Here is an 18,777-nt window from a genome sequence, read left to right on the forward strand (position 1 = left end):
AAGGTGGTCGCTTCAAAAAGATTCGCCGAGGTTGGCCTAAATGTGGCACGGAATGCGGCCGAGAAGCCGAAGGTCGTCGTATATGACGTCGACACAGCTATCGGCCCTGAGGAGTTTATGAAGGAGCTCCACGAAAACAACTTCGACAGCGAATGAATCGGCCCAGTTTAAGAAGTCAGTGCACCTGGTGACCAAGGCGTGGTCGGTAGCTGACGGCGCCACAGTAAATGTGACGCTGGAGGTTGACGACCGGGCGATGGCGAAGCTTGATGTAGGTCGTGTCTACATCAAGTGGTTCTCATTCCGATGCCGGTCACAGGTCCGCACATACGCCTGCCACAGATGTGTGGGTTTCGACCACAAGGTCAGCGAATGCCGGCAGAAGGATAGTGTCTGTCGCCAGTGCGGGCAACAAGGCCACACTGCGGCAAAGTGCCAAAACCCGGTGGACTGCCGGAACTGCCGCCACAGAGGGCAACCCTCGGGGCATTACATGCTCTCGAGCGTTTGCCCGATATACGGGGCGTTGCTGGCGAGGGTGCAAGCTAGACACTAATGTTTAGCTTCATCCAAGCGAACTGTGGCCGAGGCCGAGCTGCGACCATCGAGCTCGGAGTCCGACTCAGGAGATCGGAGTCTATGTTCGCGCTGGTGCAGGAGCCGTATCTCGGCGGGGACGGAATGGATGTGCTGCCTGAAGGAATGAGAATTTTCATCGATCGGCGAGGGAAGGCAGCCATCCTAGTGGATCACCAGGAAGCCATCTGTATGCCAGTGGAGACCCTCACCACAGATTATGGCGTATGTCTGGTCGTGAAAGGGAGTTTGGCTCAATCTTCCTTTGCGCCGCATACTGCCAGTATGATGCACCTCTGGAACCGTACATCCGGTACATGGATGCGGTCCTGCTGCAGGCCAGCAGAACCCCCGCAATCCTGGGCCTCGACGCGAATGCAGTGTCCCCCATGTGGCTTAGCAAACTCTCTCGTCATGCCGAGGGCAAGCTAACTACAGACGGGTGAGCTGCTGTCAGAGTGGATGCTGGAGGCAAGAGTCGCCGCCCTAAACCAGTCAACAGAGGTGTACACGTTCGATAATTACAGAGCTACAAGCGATATCGACGTGACAATCGTCAATGAGGCAGCATCTATGTGGGCCACATATGAGTGGAGAGTGGACGAGTGGGAATTGAGTGACCACAACATCATTACTGTTGTGGCCGAACCAACTACCGCGCGCGCAGTTGAGAGCATAGCTCCTGTGCCGTCCTGGAACTTCTCCAATGCACGTTGGCGATTGTTCAAGGAGGAAATGGTGAGTAGAGCAGCCGAACTTCCGGAAAACTTCTCAGAGTCGCCGTTGGACCAGCAAGTTTCGACCCTGCGCAGTATAGTACATAATGTATGTGATATTGCGCTGGGAAGAAAGTCCATCCGATTGCCCAGCAGGAGAGCACGTTGGTGGACTGCCGACCTCTGTGATGCAAGGCGCGAAGTCCGGAGACTTCGTCGCCTACTTCAAAATGGAAGGCGTCATGATGATGATGCCGCAATAGAGCGTGTATTGGTCGACCTGAGGCGGGCCTCAGCCAACTACAAGAAGCTCATTTGGAGGGCGAAAATGGATGAGTGGAAACGCTTCGTGGGAGATCATGCCGACGACCCATGGGGCGCGTCTATAAGATTTGCCGAGGCCGCAGGAAGTGCACGGAGATTGGGTGCCTCCGCGTGAATGGCGAGATGATCACCGATTGGGGTGACTGTGCACGAGTGCTCCTCCGCAATTTCTTCCCAGTTGCGGAGTCCGAAGCACCGACTGCCATCGCGGAGGAAGTCCCACCGGCCCTCGAAGTATTCGAGGTTGATGCATGTGTTGCCCGGTTGAAGAGCAGGCGCTCTCCCGGCTTGGACGGCATTAATGGCACTATCTGCAAGGCAGTCTGGCGCGCCATACCCGAGCACCTTGCATCGTTGTTTTCCCGATGCATCCGATTAGGATACTTTCCCGCTGAGTGGAAGTGCCCACGAGTTGTCTCGCTGCTCAAAGGGCCAGATAAGGACAAATGTGAGCCCTCCTCATATAGAGGAATATGCTTGCTACCAGTCTTTGGTAAGGTGCTCGAGGCCATCATGGTGAATCGTGTGAGAGAAGTTCTTCCGGAAGGCTGCAGATGGCAATTTGGATTTCGCCAAGGACGATGTGTGGAGGATGCTTGGAGGCACGTGAAGAGCAGTGTTTGTGCCAGCCCGGCGCAATACGTGCTCGGCACATTCGTGGACTTCAAAGGAGCATTCGACAACGTCGAATGGAGTGCTGCACTCCGCCGACTAGCCGACTTGGGATGCCGGGAGATGGGCTTGTGGCAGAGCTTTTTCTCCGGCCGAAGAGCAGTGATCCGAAGCAGTTCCGGTACTGTGGATGTACCGGTAACTAGAGGCTGCCCGCAGGGGTCAATCAGTGGCCCATTTATCTGGGACATACTGATGGATGTACTGCTTCAGCGTCTCCAGCCGTATTGCCAGCTGAGTGCATACGCGGATGACTTGCTGCTTCTCGTCGAGGGAAATTCCCGAGCTGAGCTAGAGGAAAAAGGTGCAGAGCTGATGTCCATCGTAGAAGCGTGGGGAGCGGAAGTTGGCGTTACCGTCTCGACCAGCAAGACGGTAATAATGCTGCTGAAAGGTGCCTTGAGACGTGCGCCTACGGTGAGGTTTGCTGGAGCGAACCTTCCGTATGTGCGTAGCTGTCGGTACCTTGGCATCACGGTCAGTGAAGGAATGAAATTCCTCACGCACATAGCTTCGCTTCGCCAGCGGATGACCGGAGTCGTTGGAGCATTGGCGCGTGTGCTTCGAGCCGACTGGGGCTTCAGTCCTCGAGCCAGGCGGACCATATATGACGGACTCATGGCACCTTGTGTGCTGTTTGGTGCCCCGGTATGGTATGACACCGCCGAACAGGTAGCCGCCCGGAGACGACTAGCCTCCTGCCAGAGGCTAATCCTGCTTGGATGCCTTTCGGTATGCCGAACAGTGTCCACAGTGGCACTGCAGGTACTTGGCGGAGCTCCCCCGCTTGACTTGGCTGCTAAGTTTTTAGCGGTCAAGTACAAGCTGAAGCGTGGATACCCGCTGGAGGAGAACGACTGGCTATACGGCGAGGACACTACGTGTCTAAGCTGGAAGCAGAGGAAGACTCGCCTAGAGGAGTGCTTGCTGCAGAATTGGCAAAACAGATGGGATGACGACAGCGAACCAGGACGGGTGACGCACAAGTTCATCCCATACGTCACTCTCGCCTATCGAGATCCAAGCTTTGGATTCTCGATGAGGACGTCTTTCCTGCTGACAGGTCACGGGTCGTTTAACGCATTTTTGCAAGGGAGAGCCCTCAGCGATACCACTGCTTGCGCTTGTGGTGATCCATATGAGGACTGGATGCACATATTGTGCGCTTGTCCTCTATATGCAGATTTGCGAAACCTCGATGGACTTGGAGTGCAGCGCCTTGGCGAAAACTGGACCTTCAATAGAATCCTGGAAGATCAGCAGAGGATTCAACGGCTGGCAGCGTTTGCGGACGAGGTGTTCCGTAGGAGGAGGGGTATTTAGCCCAAAACTTCGCCGTGTGGTTAGCGGGCGAGAATACTTCCACAGCCCGCTATTGCTTGTCGTAAGAGGCGACTAATATAGCGACTGGTTCCTCTAACCATGCTTGTCGGAGCAAAAGGAGGAGGCCCACCGAGCCTCTCTTTCGGTACCACGGGTTGTGCTGCTCCAAGACAGCACATTGAGGTAGGCCCCCTGGTGGGAGTATCGTGGTGGCTGTGGTTGATACCCATATCGCGGGTAGAGCCTTCGTGTTCGACGTTTGAGTTACGGTGCTAGTTGCGCAAAACTCGGGTGCTGTGACCCAGAGATCAGTAGAGATTTTAGGTAGATCTCGCTCCTCAGCAAGGGGGAGTGCTTGCCCGGCAAGCAAGTACTCGAATTGCTACCGGGGTGGTCGCTATGTACATAGCTATAGCTTCCAGTCCGGGACGTTTGTCTGGCGTATCCAGACTCATGCACCATGTTGATACATGCACCACTTGTGGGTGTTCAGGGTGTCGTGGTTGTAATCCCTTCAGTGTGGAACACGCCACGTAAAACAAGTTCGGAGAGGTCCGAAAGTCACTGTCCCTATCAGTGACGCGCATGAATGGATTAACGACGGACGTGTTTTCGTTGCGCTCGTGTACAGATTGCGAAGAACTTGGTTTTCCGTGTTTGGAAAGTAATAAAATCGGTGAATTAGTGCTCCGCGAAAGTCGTGTGCTAATTTTCGTGTGTTATAAACAAGCGGTTTGGAAGTAATTAACAATTAATTGTTGGGAATTTTCCACTTAGCACGTGCTGAAGGCGAACTTACGAGTAAGTTTTTCGAGTAAGCTTTTTGATCAGCTGTCACAAAGCTTATTGGTGGGAGTCACTGCTAAGGTTTGTGTCTAGGGAGAGTTTTAGTGCTACCAGACTCTACCGATAGGTGGAGCTCGAGTTCCAGAGCAACTACCTTTTGTCAGCGAGTAAACGAGCATACGGTTGCTGGCGTCGACGGTAGGTGGAGCCACCATCGTATTTATGCCGATGGAGAGCGACAGCAGCGCGAGTGCCTTGAGCGGAAGTAGTGCCTCGATGAAGTCCAGACGAGGCAGGCGCAGAAGCCATCTGGCATCTAAGAGCTCGGCGCCAACGCAGGCGAAATTGGTTGCCCTGGCATCGAATGGAGTGCCAGAACCCGTTGGGGTACTGGAGGAGCCGTTTTCGTCGCTGGAGGACGCCCGGGCGGCTACGGAGAACGCTGCCATTGATGCTGCCCCCCCCACGCTGCTGCCACCGCTGCTGATCCTACTGCTGCCCCTGCTGCCGACCACACTGCTGCCTCCGCCGTTTTCACTGCTGCTAAAATTGTTGCCACCACTGCCACTGCCGCCACCGCTGCCGCCCGTGCTGGGCAAGCAGCCATGATGGCAGAGCTGTCGGCCACACAGCGCATGGTGAGAAGCAGCTTCCGCAGACTAGGAGAAGTGGACACGGAAGAGCTCTCATATGCTATCAGCCGCTACGATGAGCTGGTGTTGGCGCTAATGCTCCGGTGCGGAGAGCTGGAGACGCGGCTTGCTATGCCGCCACCGCCGCCGCCGTCGTTGAATCTGTTGAAAAATACGGCCGCCAATGCTCCCCAGATGCAGCAGGTTGCACCCATCGCTGCCCCGCGGACTACCAAGGTCCGCGAGACGTGGTCAGCGGTGGTGAAGTGCGACGACCCTGCGCTATCGGGGAAAGACATAGCGGAAAAGGTGCGAACGATGGTTGCACCCTCTCTCGGAGTCAGAGTACACGAGGTCCGTGAGCTCCGTCGAGGTGGTGGTGCGATCATTCGCACTCCTTCGGTGGGAGAGCTGCAGAAGGTGGTCGCTTCAAAAAGATTCGCCGAGGTTGGCCTAAATGTGGCACGGAATGCGGCCGAGAAGCCGAAGGTCGTCGTATATGACGTCGACACAGCTATCGGCCCTGAGGAGTTTATGAAGGAGCTCCACGAAAACAACTTCGACAGCGAAATGAATCTGGCCCAGTTTAAGAAGTCAGTGCACCTGGTGACCAAGGCGTGGTCGGTAGCTGACGGCGCCACAGTAAATGTGACGCTGGAGGTTGACGACCGGGCGATGGCGAAGCTTGATGTAGGTCGTGTCTACATCAAGTGGTTCTCATTCCGATGCCGGTCACAGGTCCGCACATACGCCTGCCACAGATGTGTGGGTTTCGACCACAAGGTCAGCGAATGCCGGCAGAAGGATAGTGTCTGTCGCCAGTGCGGGCAACAAGGCCACACTGCGGCAAAGTGCCAAAACCCGGTGGACTGCCGGAACTGCCGCCACAGAGGGCAACCCTCGGGGCATTACATGCTCTCGAGCGTTTGCCCGATATACGGGGCGTTGCTGGCGAGGGTGCAAGCTAGACACTAATGTTTAGCTTCATCCAAGCGAACTGTGGCCGAGGCCGAGCTGCGACCATCGAGCTCGGAGTCCGACTCAGGAGATCGGAGTCTATGTTCGCGCTGGTGCAGGAGCCGTATCTCGACGGGGACGGAATGGATGTGCTGCCTGAAGGAATGAGAATTTTCATCGATCGGCGAGGGAAGGCAGCCATCCTAGTGGATCACCAGGAAGCCATCTGTATGCCAGTGGAGACCCTCACCACAGATTATGGCGTATGTCTGGTCGTGAAAGGGAGTTTTGGCTCAATCTTCCTTTGCGCCGCATACTGCCAGTATGATGCACCTCTGGAACCGTACATCCGGTACATGGATGCGGTCCTGCTGCAGGCCAGCAGAACCCCCGCAATCCTGGGCCTCGACGCGAATGCAGTGTCCCCCATGTGGCTTAGCAAACTCTCTCGTCATGCCGAGGGGCAAGCTAACTACAGACGGGGTGAGCTGCTGTCAGAGTGGATGCTGGAGGCAAGAGTCGCCGCCCTAAACCAGTCAACAGAGGTGTACACGTTCGATAATTACAGAGCTACAAGCGATATCGACGTGACAATCGTCAATGAGGCAGCATCTATGTGGGCCACATATGAGTGGAGAGTGGACGAGTGGGAATTGAGTGACCACAACATCATTACTGTTGTGGCCGAACCAACTACCGCGCGCGCAGTTGAGAGCATAGCTCCTGTGCCGTCCTGGAACTTCTCCAATGCACGTTGGCGATTGTTCAAGGAGGAAATGGTGAGTAGAGCAGCCGAACTTCCGGAAAACTTCTCAGAGTCGCCGTTGGACCAGCAAGTTTCGACCCTGCGCAGTATAGTACATAATGTATGTGATATTGCGCTGGGAAGAAAGTCCATCCGATTGCCCAGCAGGAGAGCACGTTGGTGGACTGCCGACCTCTGTGATGCAAGGCGCGAAGTCCGGAGACTTCGTCGCCTACTTCAAAATGGAAGGCGTCATGATGATGATGCCGCAATAGAGCGTGTATTGGTCGACCTGAGGCGGGCCTCAGCCAACTACAAGAAGCTCATTTGGAGGGCGAAAATGGATGAGTGGAAACGCTTCGTGGGAGATCATGCCGACGACCCATGGGGGCGCGTCTATAAGATTTGCCGAGGCCGCAGGAAGTGCACGGAGATTGGGTGCCTCCGCGTGAATGGCGAGATGATCACCGATTGGGGTGACTGTGCACGAGTGCTCCTCCGCAATTTCTTCCCAGTTGCGGAGTCCGAAGCACCGACTGCCATCGCGGAGGAAGTCCCACCGGCCCTCGAAGTATTCGAGGTTGATGCATGTGTTGCCCGGTTGAAGAGCAGGCGCTCTCCCGGCTTGGACGGCATTAATGGCACTATCTGCAAGGCAGTCTGGCGCGCCATACCCGAGCACCTTGCATCGTTGTTTTCCCGATGCATCCGATTAGGATACTTTCCCGCTGAGTGGAAGTGCCCACGAGTTGTCTCGCTGCTCAAAGGGCCAGATAAGGACAAATGTGAGCCCTCCTCATATAGAGGAATATGCTTGCTACCAGTCTTTGGTAAGGTGCTCGAGGCCATCATGGTGAATCGTGTGAGAGAAGTTCTTCCGGAAGGCTGCAGATGGCAATTTGGATTTCGCCAAGGACGATGTGTGGAGGATGCTTGGAGGCACGTGAAGAGCAGTGTTTGTGCCAGCCCGGCGCAATACGTGCTCGGCACATTCGTGGACTTCAAAGGAGCATTCGACAACGTCGAATGGAGTGCTGCACTCCGCCGACTAGCCGACTTGGGATGCCGGGAGATGGGCTTGTGGCAGAGCTTTTTCTCCGGCCGAAGAGCAGTGATCCGAAGCAGTTCCGGTACTGTGGATGTACCGGTAACTAGAGGCTGCCCGCAGGGGTCAATCAGTGGCCCATTTATCTGGGACATACTGATGGATGTACTGCTTCAGCGTCTCCAGCCGTATTGCCAGCTGAGTGCATACGCGGATGACTTGCTGCTTCTCGTCGAGGGAAATTCCCGAGCTGAGCTAGAGGAAAAAGGTGCAGAGCTGATGTCCATCGTAGAAGCGTGGGGAGCGGAAGTTGGCGTTACCGTCTCGACCAGCAAGACGGTAATAATGCTGCTGAAAGGTGCCTTGAGACGTGCGCCTACGGTGAGGTTTGCTGGAGCGAACCTTCCGTATGTGCGTAGCTGTCGGTACCTTGGCATCACGGTCAGTGAAGGAATGAAATTCCTCACGCACATAGCTTCGCTTCGCCAGCGGATGACCGGAGTCGTTGGAGCATTGGCGCGTGTGCTTCGAGCCGACTGGGGCTTCAGTCCTCGAGCCAGGCGGACCATATATGACGGACTCATGGCACCTTGTGTGCTGTTTGGTGCCCCGGTATGGTATGACACCGCCGAACAGGTAGCCGCCCGGAGACGACTAGCCTCCTGCCAGAGGCTAATCCTGCTTGGATGCCTTTCGGTATGCCGAACAGTGTCCACAGTGGCACTGCAGGTACTTGGCGGAGCTCCCCCGCTTGACTTGGCTGCTAAGTTTTTAGCGGTCAAGTACAAGCTGAAGCGTGGATACCCGCTGGAGGAGAACGACTGGCTATACGGCGAGGACACTACGTGTCTAAGCTGGAAGCAGAGGAAGACTCGCCTAGAGGAGTGCTTGCTGCAGAATTGGCAAAACAGATGGGATGACGACAGCGAACCAGGACGGGTGACGCACAAGTTCATCCCATACGTCACTCTCGCCTATCGAGATCCAAGCTTTGGATTCTCGATGAGGACGTCTTTCCTGCTGACAGGTCACGGGTCGTTTAACGCATTTTTGCAAGGGAGAGCCCTCAGCGATACCACTGCTTGCGCTTGTGGTGATCCATATGAGGACTGGATGCACATATTGTGCGCTTGTCCTCTATATGCAGATTTGCGAAACCTCGATGGACTTGGAGTGCAGCGCCTTGGCGAAAACTGGACCTTCAATAGAATCCTGGAAGATCAGCAGAGGATTCAACGGCTGGCAGCGTTTGCGGACGAGGTGTTCCGTAGGAGGAGGGGTATTTAGCCCAAAACTTCGCCGTGTGGTTAGCGGGCGAGAATACTTCCACAGCCCGCTATTGCTTGTCGTAAGAGGCGACTAATATAGCGACTGGTTCCTCTAACCATGCTTGTCGGAGCAAAAGGAGGAGGCCCACCGAGCCTCTCTTTCGGTACCACGGGTTGTGCTGCTCCAAGACAGCACATTGAGGTAGGCCCCCTGGTGGGAGTATCGTGGTGGCTGTGGTTGATACCCATATCGCGGGTAGAGCCTTCGTGTTCGACGTTTGAGTTACGGTGCTAGTTGCGCAAAACTCGGGTGCTGTGACCCAGAGATCAGTAGAGATTTTAGGTAGATCTCGCTCCTCAGCAAGGGGGAGTGCTTGCCCGGCAAGCAAGTACTCGAATTGCTACCGGGGTGGTCGCTATGTACATAGCTATAGCTTCCAGTCCGGGACGTTTGTCTGGCGTATCCAGACTCATGCACCATGTTGATACATGCACCACTTGTGGGTGTTCAGGGTGTCGTGGTTGTAATCCCTTCAGTGTGGAACACGCCACGTAAAACAAGTTCGGAGAGGTCCGAAAGTCACTGTCCCTATCTACTATCTAGCGAAACCACAGCCAAGGGAACGGGCTTGGAATAATTAGCGGGGAAAGAAGACCCTTTTGAGCTTGACTCTAATCTGGCAGTGTAAGGAGACATAAGAGGTGTAGAATAAGTGGGAGATATTAGACCTCGGTTTGGTATCGTCAATGAAATACCACTACTCTTATTGTTTCCTTACTTACTTGATTAAATGGAACGTGTATCATTTCCTAGCCATTATACGGATATATTTATTATATCTTATGGTATTGGGTTTTGATGCAAGCTTCTTGATCAAAGTATCACGAGTTTGTTATATAATCGCAAACAAATTCTTTAATAAAACGATGCATTTATGTATTTTTGATTTGAAAATTTGGTATAACTCCAATTACTCAGGTATGATCCAATTCAAGGACATTGCCAGGTAGGGAGTTTGACTGGGGCGGTACATCTCTCAAATAATAACGGAGGTGTCCCAAGGCCAGCTCAGTGCGGACAGAAACCACACATAGAGCAAAAGGGCAAATGCTGACTTGATCTCGGTGTTCAGTACACACAGGGACAGCAAAAGCTCGGCCTATCGATCCTTTTGGTTTAAAGAGTTTTTAACAAGAGGTGTCAGAAAAGTTACCATAGGGATAACTGGCTTGTGGCGGCCAAGCGTTCATAGCGACGTCGCTTTTTGATCCTTCGATGTCGGCTCTTCCTATCATTGTGAAGCAAAATTCACCAAGCGTTGGATTGTTCACCCATGCAAGGGAACGTGAGCTGGGTTTAGACCGTCGTGAGACAGGTTAGTTTTACCCTACTAATGACAAAACGTTGTTGCGACAGCATTCCTGCGTAGTACGAGAGGAACCGCAGGTACGGACCAATGGCACAATACTTGTTCGAGCGAACAGTGGTATGACGCTACGTCCGTTGGATTATGCCTGAACGCCTCTAAGGTCGTATCCGTGCTGGACTGCAATGATAAATAAGGGGCAATTTGCATTGTATGGCTTCTAAACCATTTAAAGTTTATAATTTATTTTATAAACGACAATGGATGTGATGCCAATGTAATTTGTAACATAGTAAATTAGGAGGATCTTCGATCACCTGATGCCGCGCTAGTTACATATAAAAGCATTATTTAATACAATGACAAAGCCTAGAATCAATTGTAAACGACTTTTGTAACAGGCAAGGTGTTGTAAGTGGTTGAGCAGCTGCCATACTGCGATCCACTGAAGCTTATCCTTTGCTTGATGATTCGATAAATAAATGATTTTTTCCTGTAGCCAAACACCTCGTCATCAATTTAGTGACGCATATGATATTGTCCCTATCATATAATTAATATAAAGACTTTAATGGATTGTGTCAAGTTGCCAAACACCTCGTCATCAATTTAGTGACGCATATGATATTGTCCCTATCATATAATTAATATAAAGACTTTAATGAATTGTGTCAAGTTGCCAAACACCTCGTCATCAATTTAGTGACGCATATGATATTGTCCCTATCATATAATTTTTGATATAAAGACTTTAAAGAATTGTATCAAGTTGCCAAACACCTCGTCATCAATTTAGTGACGCATATGATATTGTCCCTATCATATAATTAATATACAGACTTTAATGAATTGTGTCAAGTTGCCAAACACCTCGTCATCAATTTAGTGACGCATATGATATTGTCCTTATCATATAATTTTTGATATAAAGACTTTAAAGAATTGAATCAAGTTGCCAAACACCTCGTCATCAATTTAGTGACGCATATGATATTGTCCCTATCATATAATTAATATAAAGACTTTAATGGATTGTGTCAAGTTGCCAAACACCTCGTCATCAATTTAGTGACGCATATGATATTGTCCCTATCATATAATTAATATAAAGACTTTAATGAATTGTGTCAAGTTGCCAAACACCTCGTCATCAATTTAGTGACGCATATGATATTGTCCTTATCATATAATTTTTGATATAAAGACTTTAAAGAATTGTATCAAGTTGCCAAACACCTCGTCATCAATTTAGTGACGCATATGATATTGTCCCTATCATATAATTAATATAAAGACTTTAATGGATTGTGTCAAGTTGCCAAACACCTCGTCATCAATTTAGTGACGCATATGATATTGTCCTTATCATATAATTTTTGATATAAAGACTTTAAAGAATTGTATCAAGTTGCCAAACACCTCGTCATCAATTTAGTGACGCATATGATATTGTCCCTATCATATAATTAATATACAGACTTTAATGAATTGTGTCAAGTTGCCAAACACCTCGTCATCAATTTAGTGACGCATATGATATTGTCCCTATCATATAATTTTTGATATATAGACTTTAAAGAATTGTATCAAGTTGCCAAACACCTCGTCATCAATTTAGTGACGCATATGATATTGTCCCTATCATATAATTAATATAAAGACTTTAATGGATTGTGTCAAGTTGCCAAACACCTCGTCATCAATTTAGTGACGCATATGATATTGTCCTTATTATATAATTTTTGATATAAAGACTTTAAAGAATTGTATCAAGTTGCCAAACACCTCGTCATCAATTTAGTGACGCATATGATATTGTCCCTATCATATAATTAATATACAGACTCTAATGAATTGTGTCAAGTTGCCAAACACCTCGTCATCAATTTAGTGACGCATATGATATTGTCCCTATCATATAATTTTTGATATAAAGACTTTAAAGAATTGTATCAAGTTGCCAAACACCTCGTCATCAATTTAGTGACGCATATGATATTGTCCCTTTCATATAATTAATATAAAGACTTTAATGGATTGTGTCAAGTTGCCAAACACCTCGTCATCAACTACTATATTATGGTTGCGCCGACCTCTCATATTGTATTCTCTTATGTGTTCATAGGATTTTGACAATTATACGAGTAAATTAAATAATATACATATGAAAATGATTAATTATTATATGTATAAGGGAAAAAATGATGAAATATTCCCATATTATCTTAGTATTATAGAGGAAAGACCGTTGCCGACCTCTGATATTGTTCAAACTTATGTATTTATATGATTTTGGCAATTATATGAGTAAATTAAAAAATATACATATGAAAATGGTTAATTATTATATGTATATGGGAAAAAATGCTAAGATATTCCCATATTCTCTTAGTATTATAGAGAAAAGCCATTTAAGTGAGAGGGTATAGTAGTGTAAACGACCGGAATTACGACAGAGGGTTCAAAAACTACTATAGGTAGGCAGTGGTTGCCGACCTCTCATATTGTTCAAAACTTATGTATTCATATGATTTTGGCAATTGTATGAGTAAATTAAATAATATACATATGAAAATGATTAATTATTATATGTATAAGGGAAAAAATGCTGAAATATTCCCACATTCTCTTAGTATTATAGAGAAAATCCATTATAGTGAGAGGGTATAGTAGTGTAAACGACCGGAATTACGACAGAGGGTTCAAAAACTACTATAGGTAGGCAGTGGTTGCCGACCTCTCATATTGTTCAAAACTTATGTATTCATATGATTTTGGCAATTATATGATTAAATTAAATAATATACATATGAAAATGGTTAATTATTATATGTATATGGGAAAAAATGCAGAGATATTCCCATATTCTCTTAGTATTATAGAGAAAAGCCATTTAAGTGAGAGGGTATAGTAGTGTAAACGACCGGAATTACGACAGAGGGTTCAAAAACTACTATAGGTAGGCAGTGGTTGCCGACCTCTCATATTGTTCAAAACTTATGTATTCATATGATTTTGGCAATTGTATGAGTAAATTAAATAATATACATACGAAAATGATTAATTATTATATGTATATGGGAAAAAATGCAGAGATATTCCCATATTCTCTTAGTATTATAGAGAAAAGCCATTTAAGTGAGAGGGTATAGTAGTGTAAACCACCGGAATTACGACAGAGGGTTCAAAAACTACTATAGGTAGGCAGTGGTTGCCGACCTCTCATATTGTTCAAAACTTATGTATTCATATGATTTTGGCAATTGTATGAGTAAATTAAATAATATACATATGAAAATGATTAATTATTATATGTATAAGGGAAAAAATGCTGAAATATTCCCACATTCTCTTAGTATTATAGAGAAAATCCATTATAGTGAGAGGGTATAGTAGTGTAAACGACCGGAATTACGACAGAGGGTTCAAAAACTACTATAGGTAGGCAGTGGTTGCCGACCTCTCATATTGTTCAAAACTTATGTATTCATATGATTTTGGCAATTATATGATTAAATTAAATAATATACATATGAAAATGGTTAATTATTATATGTATATGGGAAAAAATGCTGAGATATTCCCATATTCTCTTAGTATTATAGAGAAAAGCCATTTAAGTGAGAGGGTATAGTAGTGTAAACGACCGGAATTACGACAGAGGGTTCAAAAACTACTATAGGTAGGCAGTGGTTGCCGACCTCTCATATTGTTCAAAACTTATGTATTCATATGATTTTGGCAATTGTATGAGTAAATTAAATAATATACATATGAAAATGATTAATTATTATATGTATAAGGGAAAAAATGCTGAAATATTCCCACATTCTCTTAGTATTATAGAGAAAATCCATTATAGTGAGAGGGTATAGTAGTGTAAACGACCGGAATTACGACAGAGGGTTCAAAAACTACTATAGGTAGGCAGTGGTTGCCGACCTCTCATATTGTTCAAAACTTATGTATTCATATGATTTTGGCAATTATATGATTAAATTAAATAATATACATATGAAAATGGTTAATTATTATATGTATATGGGAAAAAATGCTGAGATATTCCCATATTCTCTTAGTATTATAGAGAAAAGCCATTATAGTGAGAGGGTATAGTAGTGTAAACGACCGGAATTACGACAGAGGGTTCAAAAACTACTATAGGTAGGCAGTGGTTGCCGACCTCTCATATTGTTCAAAACTTATGTATTCATATGAATTTGGCAATTATATGAGTAAATTAAATAATAAACATATAAAAATTAATATTTATTATATGTATAAAAAAAAAAATAATCATATTATATATGAATAATGGAAAAAAAATGAAATGTTCCTATAATCTCTTAATATATAAGAGAATAGACCGTATGTTGGATGGCAAACGGAATTGAAAATACCCGCTTTGAGGACAGCGGGTTCAAAAACTACTATAGGTAGGCAGTGGTTGCCGACCTCCCGCATTATTCGAAATATTTATTTCGGATTATGTTTATATTGGTTACATAAAATAAAGTATATTATTATCCGTACAAATTTGTTTCTCAGTTCTATAGAACACGGGACTTGGCTCCGCGGATAATAGGAATATACGCTTTTTAGATAATATCGTTGAAACAAAAGTCAAGTTTCTATTATATATAGAATAACAAATCGTTTCCATATATTATCGTTAATTTTTGGAGGCAGGCAAATATTAATTTATTACCTGCCGTATAGTTGGATTATTATATCGTTACGGTATAATACAAATATGGATTCTTATGAAAGAAATATAAAATTATATATTAAATGTGGAAATATTATCATATGCGCTTGGTTTTATGTTATATATTACCAGAGAGATATATGAAAAGAGATAAATTTTAAATTTATCTTCAAAATGCAAATGATTTAACTTAATATTTATATTGGTTAAACAAAAATTGTACATGTGTGGATACAATAATTATGTATGTTGGAAATAAAATGATATTTTATAATGAAATATGTATATATAAAAAGATAAAATTATAGAAACATATATATTACAATAATTATATGAAATTCTTGTTATATTGGTAAAACAAGTATAAATTAAAAATGAAAATATGGATTACGAATGCTATATAAAAATGGCCGTAATCGAATAGATTTTTTACTTATATTTATATATTTAAAATTTTACCCAAAGGCGAAATATTGAATTTTATTCAATATAATAAAAATCATGGAATTATATAAAGTGAAAAATCTATATATCTATTATATTGCTTATTTCGATTCAAAAAATATGAATGGAATATGAAGGAAAAACATTATTCTGGTTGATCCTGCCAGTAGTTATATGCTTGTCTCAAAGATTAAGCCATGCATGTCTAAGTACACACGAATTAAAAGTGAAACCGCAAAAGGCTCATTATATCAGTTATGGTTCCTTAGATCGTTAACAGTTACTTGGATAACTGTGGTAATTCTAGAGCTAATACATGCAATTAAAACATGAACCTTATGGGACATGTGCTTTTATTAGGCTAAAACCAAGCGATCGCAAGATCGTTATATTGGTTGAACTCTAGATAACATGCAGATCGTATGGTCTTGTACCGACGACAGATCTTTCAAATGTCTGCCCTATCAACTTTTGATGGTAGTATCTAGGACTACCATGGTTGCAACGGGTAACGGGGAATCAGGGTTCGATTCCGGAGAGGGAGCCTGAGAAACGGCTACCACATCTAAGGAAGGCAGCAGGCGCGTAAATTACCCACTCCCAGCTCGGGGAGGTAGTGACGAAAAATAACAATACAGGACTCATATCCGAGGCCCTGTAATTGGAATGAGTACACTTTAAATCCTTTAACAAGGACCAATTGGAGGGCAAGTCTGGTGCCAGCAGCCGCGGTAATTCCAGCTCCAATAGCGTATATTAAAGTTGTTGCGGTTAAAACGTTCGTAGTTGAACTTGTGCTTCATACGGGTAGTACAACTTACAATTGTGGTTAGTACTATACCTTTATGTATGTAAGCGTATTACCGGTGGAGTTCTTATATGTGATTAAATACTTGTATTTTTTCATATGTTCCTCCTATTTAAAAACCTGCACTAGTGCTCTTAAACGAGTGTTATTGTGGGCCGGTACTATTACTTTGAACAAATTAGAGTGCTTAAAGCAGGCTTCAAATGCCTGAATATTCTGTGCATGGGATAATGAAATAAGACCTCTGTTCTGCTTTCATTGGTTTTCAGATCAAGAGGTAATGATTAATAGAAGCAGTTTGGGGGCATTAGTATTACGACGCGAGAGGTGAAATTCTTGGACCGTCGTAAGACTAACTTAAGCGAAAGCATTTGCCAAAGATGTTTTCATTAATCAAGAACGAAAGTTAGAGGTTCGAAGGCGATCAGATACCGCCCTAGTTCTAACCATAAACGATGCCAGCTAGCAATTGGGTGTAGCTACTTTTATGGCTCTCTCAGTCGCTTCCCGGGAAACCAAAGCTTTTGGGCTCCGGGGGAAGTATGGTTGCAAAGCTGAAACTTAAAGGAATTGACGGAAGGGCACCACCAGGAGTGGAGCCTGCGGCTTAATTTGACTCAACACGGGAAAACTTACCAGGTCCGAACATAAGTGTGTAAGACAGATTGATAGCTCTTTCTCGAATCTATGGGTGGTGGTGCATGGCCGTTCTTAGTTCGTGGAGTGATTTGTCTGGTTAATTCCGATAACGAACGAGACTCAAATATATTAAATAGATATCTTCAGGATTATGGTGCTGAAGCTTATGTAGCCTTCATTCATGGTGGCAGTAAAATGTTTATTGTGTTTGAATGTGTTTATGTAAGTGGAGCCGTACCTGTTGGTTTGTCCCATTATAAGGACACTAGCTTCTTAAATGGACAAATTGCGTCTAGCAATAATGAGATTGAGCAATAACAGGTCTGTGATGCCCTTAGATGTCCTGGGCTGCACGCGCGCTACAATGAAAGTATCAACGTGTATTTCCTAGACCGAGAGGTCCGGGTAAACCGCTGAACCACTTTCATGCTTGGGATTGTGAACTGAAACTGTTCACATGAACTTGGAATTCCCAGTAAGTGTGAGTCATTAACTCGCATTGATTACGTCCCTGCCCTTTGTACACACCGCCCGTCGCTACTACCGATTGAATTATTTAGTGAGGTCTCCGGACGTGATCACTGTGACGCCTTGCGTGTTACGGTTGTTTCGCAAAAGTTGACCGAACTTGATTATTTAGAGGAAGTAAAAGTCGTAACAAGGTTTCCGTAGGTGAACCTGCGGAAGGATCATTATTGTATAATATCCTTATCGTTAATAAATATTTGTTATAATACAAATAAATACAATTTACCAAAATAAAAATATTACAAAATGATTCCACGGAATCAAAAGTTAAAGTCAAAATAAAATGAAGATGGCTTTTATTTTATATGTGGGGCTTGGCAACCTCATAAAAAGACTTTAACATTATTAATGTTGCTGTGCGTATTTGTGGCAGTACTTACTACAACAACGGCGTTTCCTATAAAAACAAATTCTCGAAAATGGAAATCGAAGAAACTAAACTAAATTCGAAAGTAGAAGTCGAATTAAAATAAAAATAATTTTGAATGTGTGGTAATCAAAATAAGTGTGTGTGTATATGGACCATAATATACACGCGTTGCGAATATGTATTGTTCATCTATGTTATGAGCATACGTTGGCTAATGCAACAACCTAAAATATACAATGTTTGTACCTGTCATCCATCAGGTTAATGTTTTATATAAATTTTGCAGTATGTGTCACCCAAAATAGCAAACCATAACCAGATTATTATGATACATAATGCTTATATGAAACTAAGACATTTCGCAACATTTATTTTAGGTATAAAAATAAATTTATTGAAGGAATTGATATATGCCAGTAAAATGGTGTATTTTTAATTTCTTTCAATAAAAACAATATTGACATTATATAAAATTGAATTATAAAACTCTAAGCGGTGGATCACTCGGCTCATGGGTCGATGAAGAACGCAGCAAACTGTGCGTCATCGTGTGAACTGCAGGACACATGAACATCGACATTTTGAACGCATATCGCAGTCCATGCTGTTATGTACTTTAATTAATTTTATAGTGCTGCTTGGACTACATATGGTTGAGGGTTGTAAGACTATGCTAATTAAGTTGTTTATAAATTTTTTATAAGCATATGGTATATTATTGGATTAAATAATGATTTTATTCATAATATTAAAAAAGAAATGAAAAACATTATCTCACATTTGAATGTGAAAAACGAAGAGAAATATTTTCTTTTTCAATCAAATAATACTGAGAAATGTCTAGCATAAAAAATTGAAATATTTTTCAT

At 44.8% G+C, this 18,777-nt stretch overlaps 2 non-coding genes across 2 annotated transcripts; both read left to right on the forward strand.

Moving 5' to 3' along the window:
• Positions 1-15,710: 15,710 nt before the first annotated feature.
• LOC116802777 lies at positions 15,711-17,705 on the forward strand. Its single transcript, XR_004363130.1, has one exon. It is a non-coding gene; the product is annotated as a small subunit ribosomal RNA (ribosomal RNA).
• A 687-nt stretch (positions 17,706-18,392) lies between these two features.
• LOC116802776 lies at positions 18,393-18,571 on the forward strand. The gene has a single exon (XR_004363129.1). It is a non-coding gene; the product is annotated as a 5.8S ribosomal RNA (ribosomal RNA).
• The last annotated feature ends 206 nt before the right edge of the window (positions 18,572-18,777 follow it).

This window comes from Drosophila sechellia, unplaced genomic scaffold (genome assembly GCF_004382195.2).
Source record: "Drosophila sechellia strain sech25 unplaced genomic scaffold, ASM438219v1 U_218, whole genome shotgun sequence".
In the NCBI taxonomy this organism is placed as follows: Eukaryota; Metazoa; Arthropoda; class Insecta; order Diptera; family Drosophilidae; genus Drosophila; species Drosophila sechellia.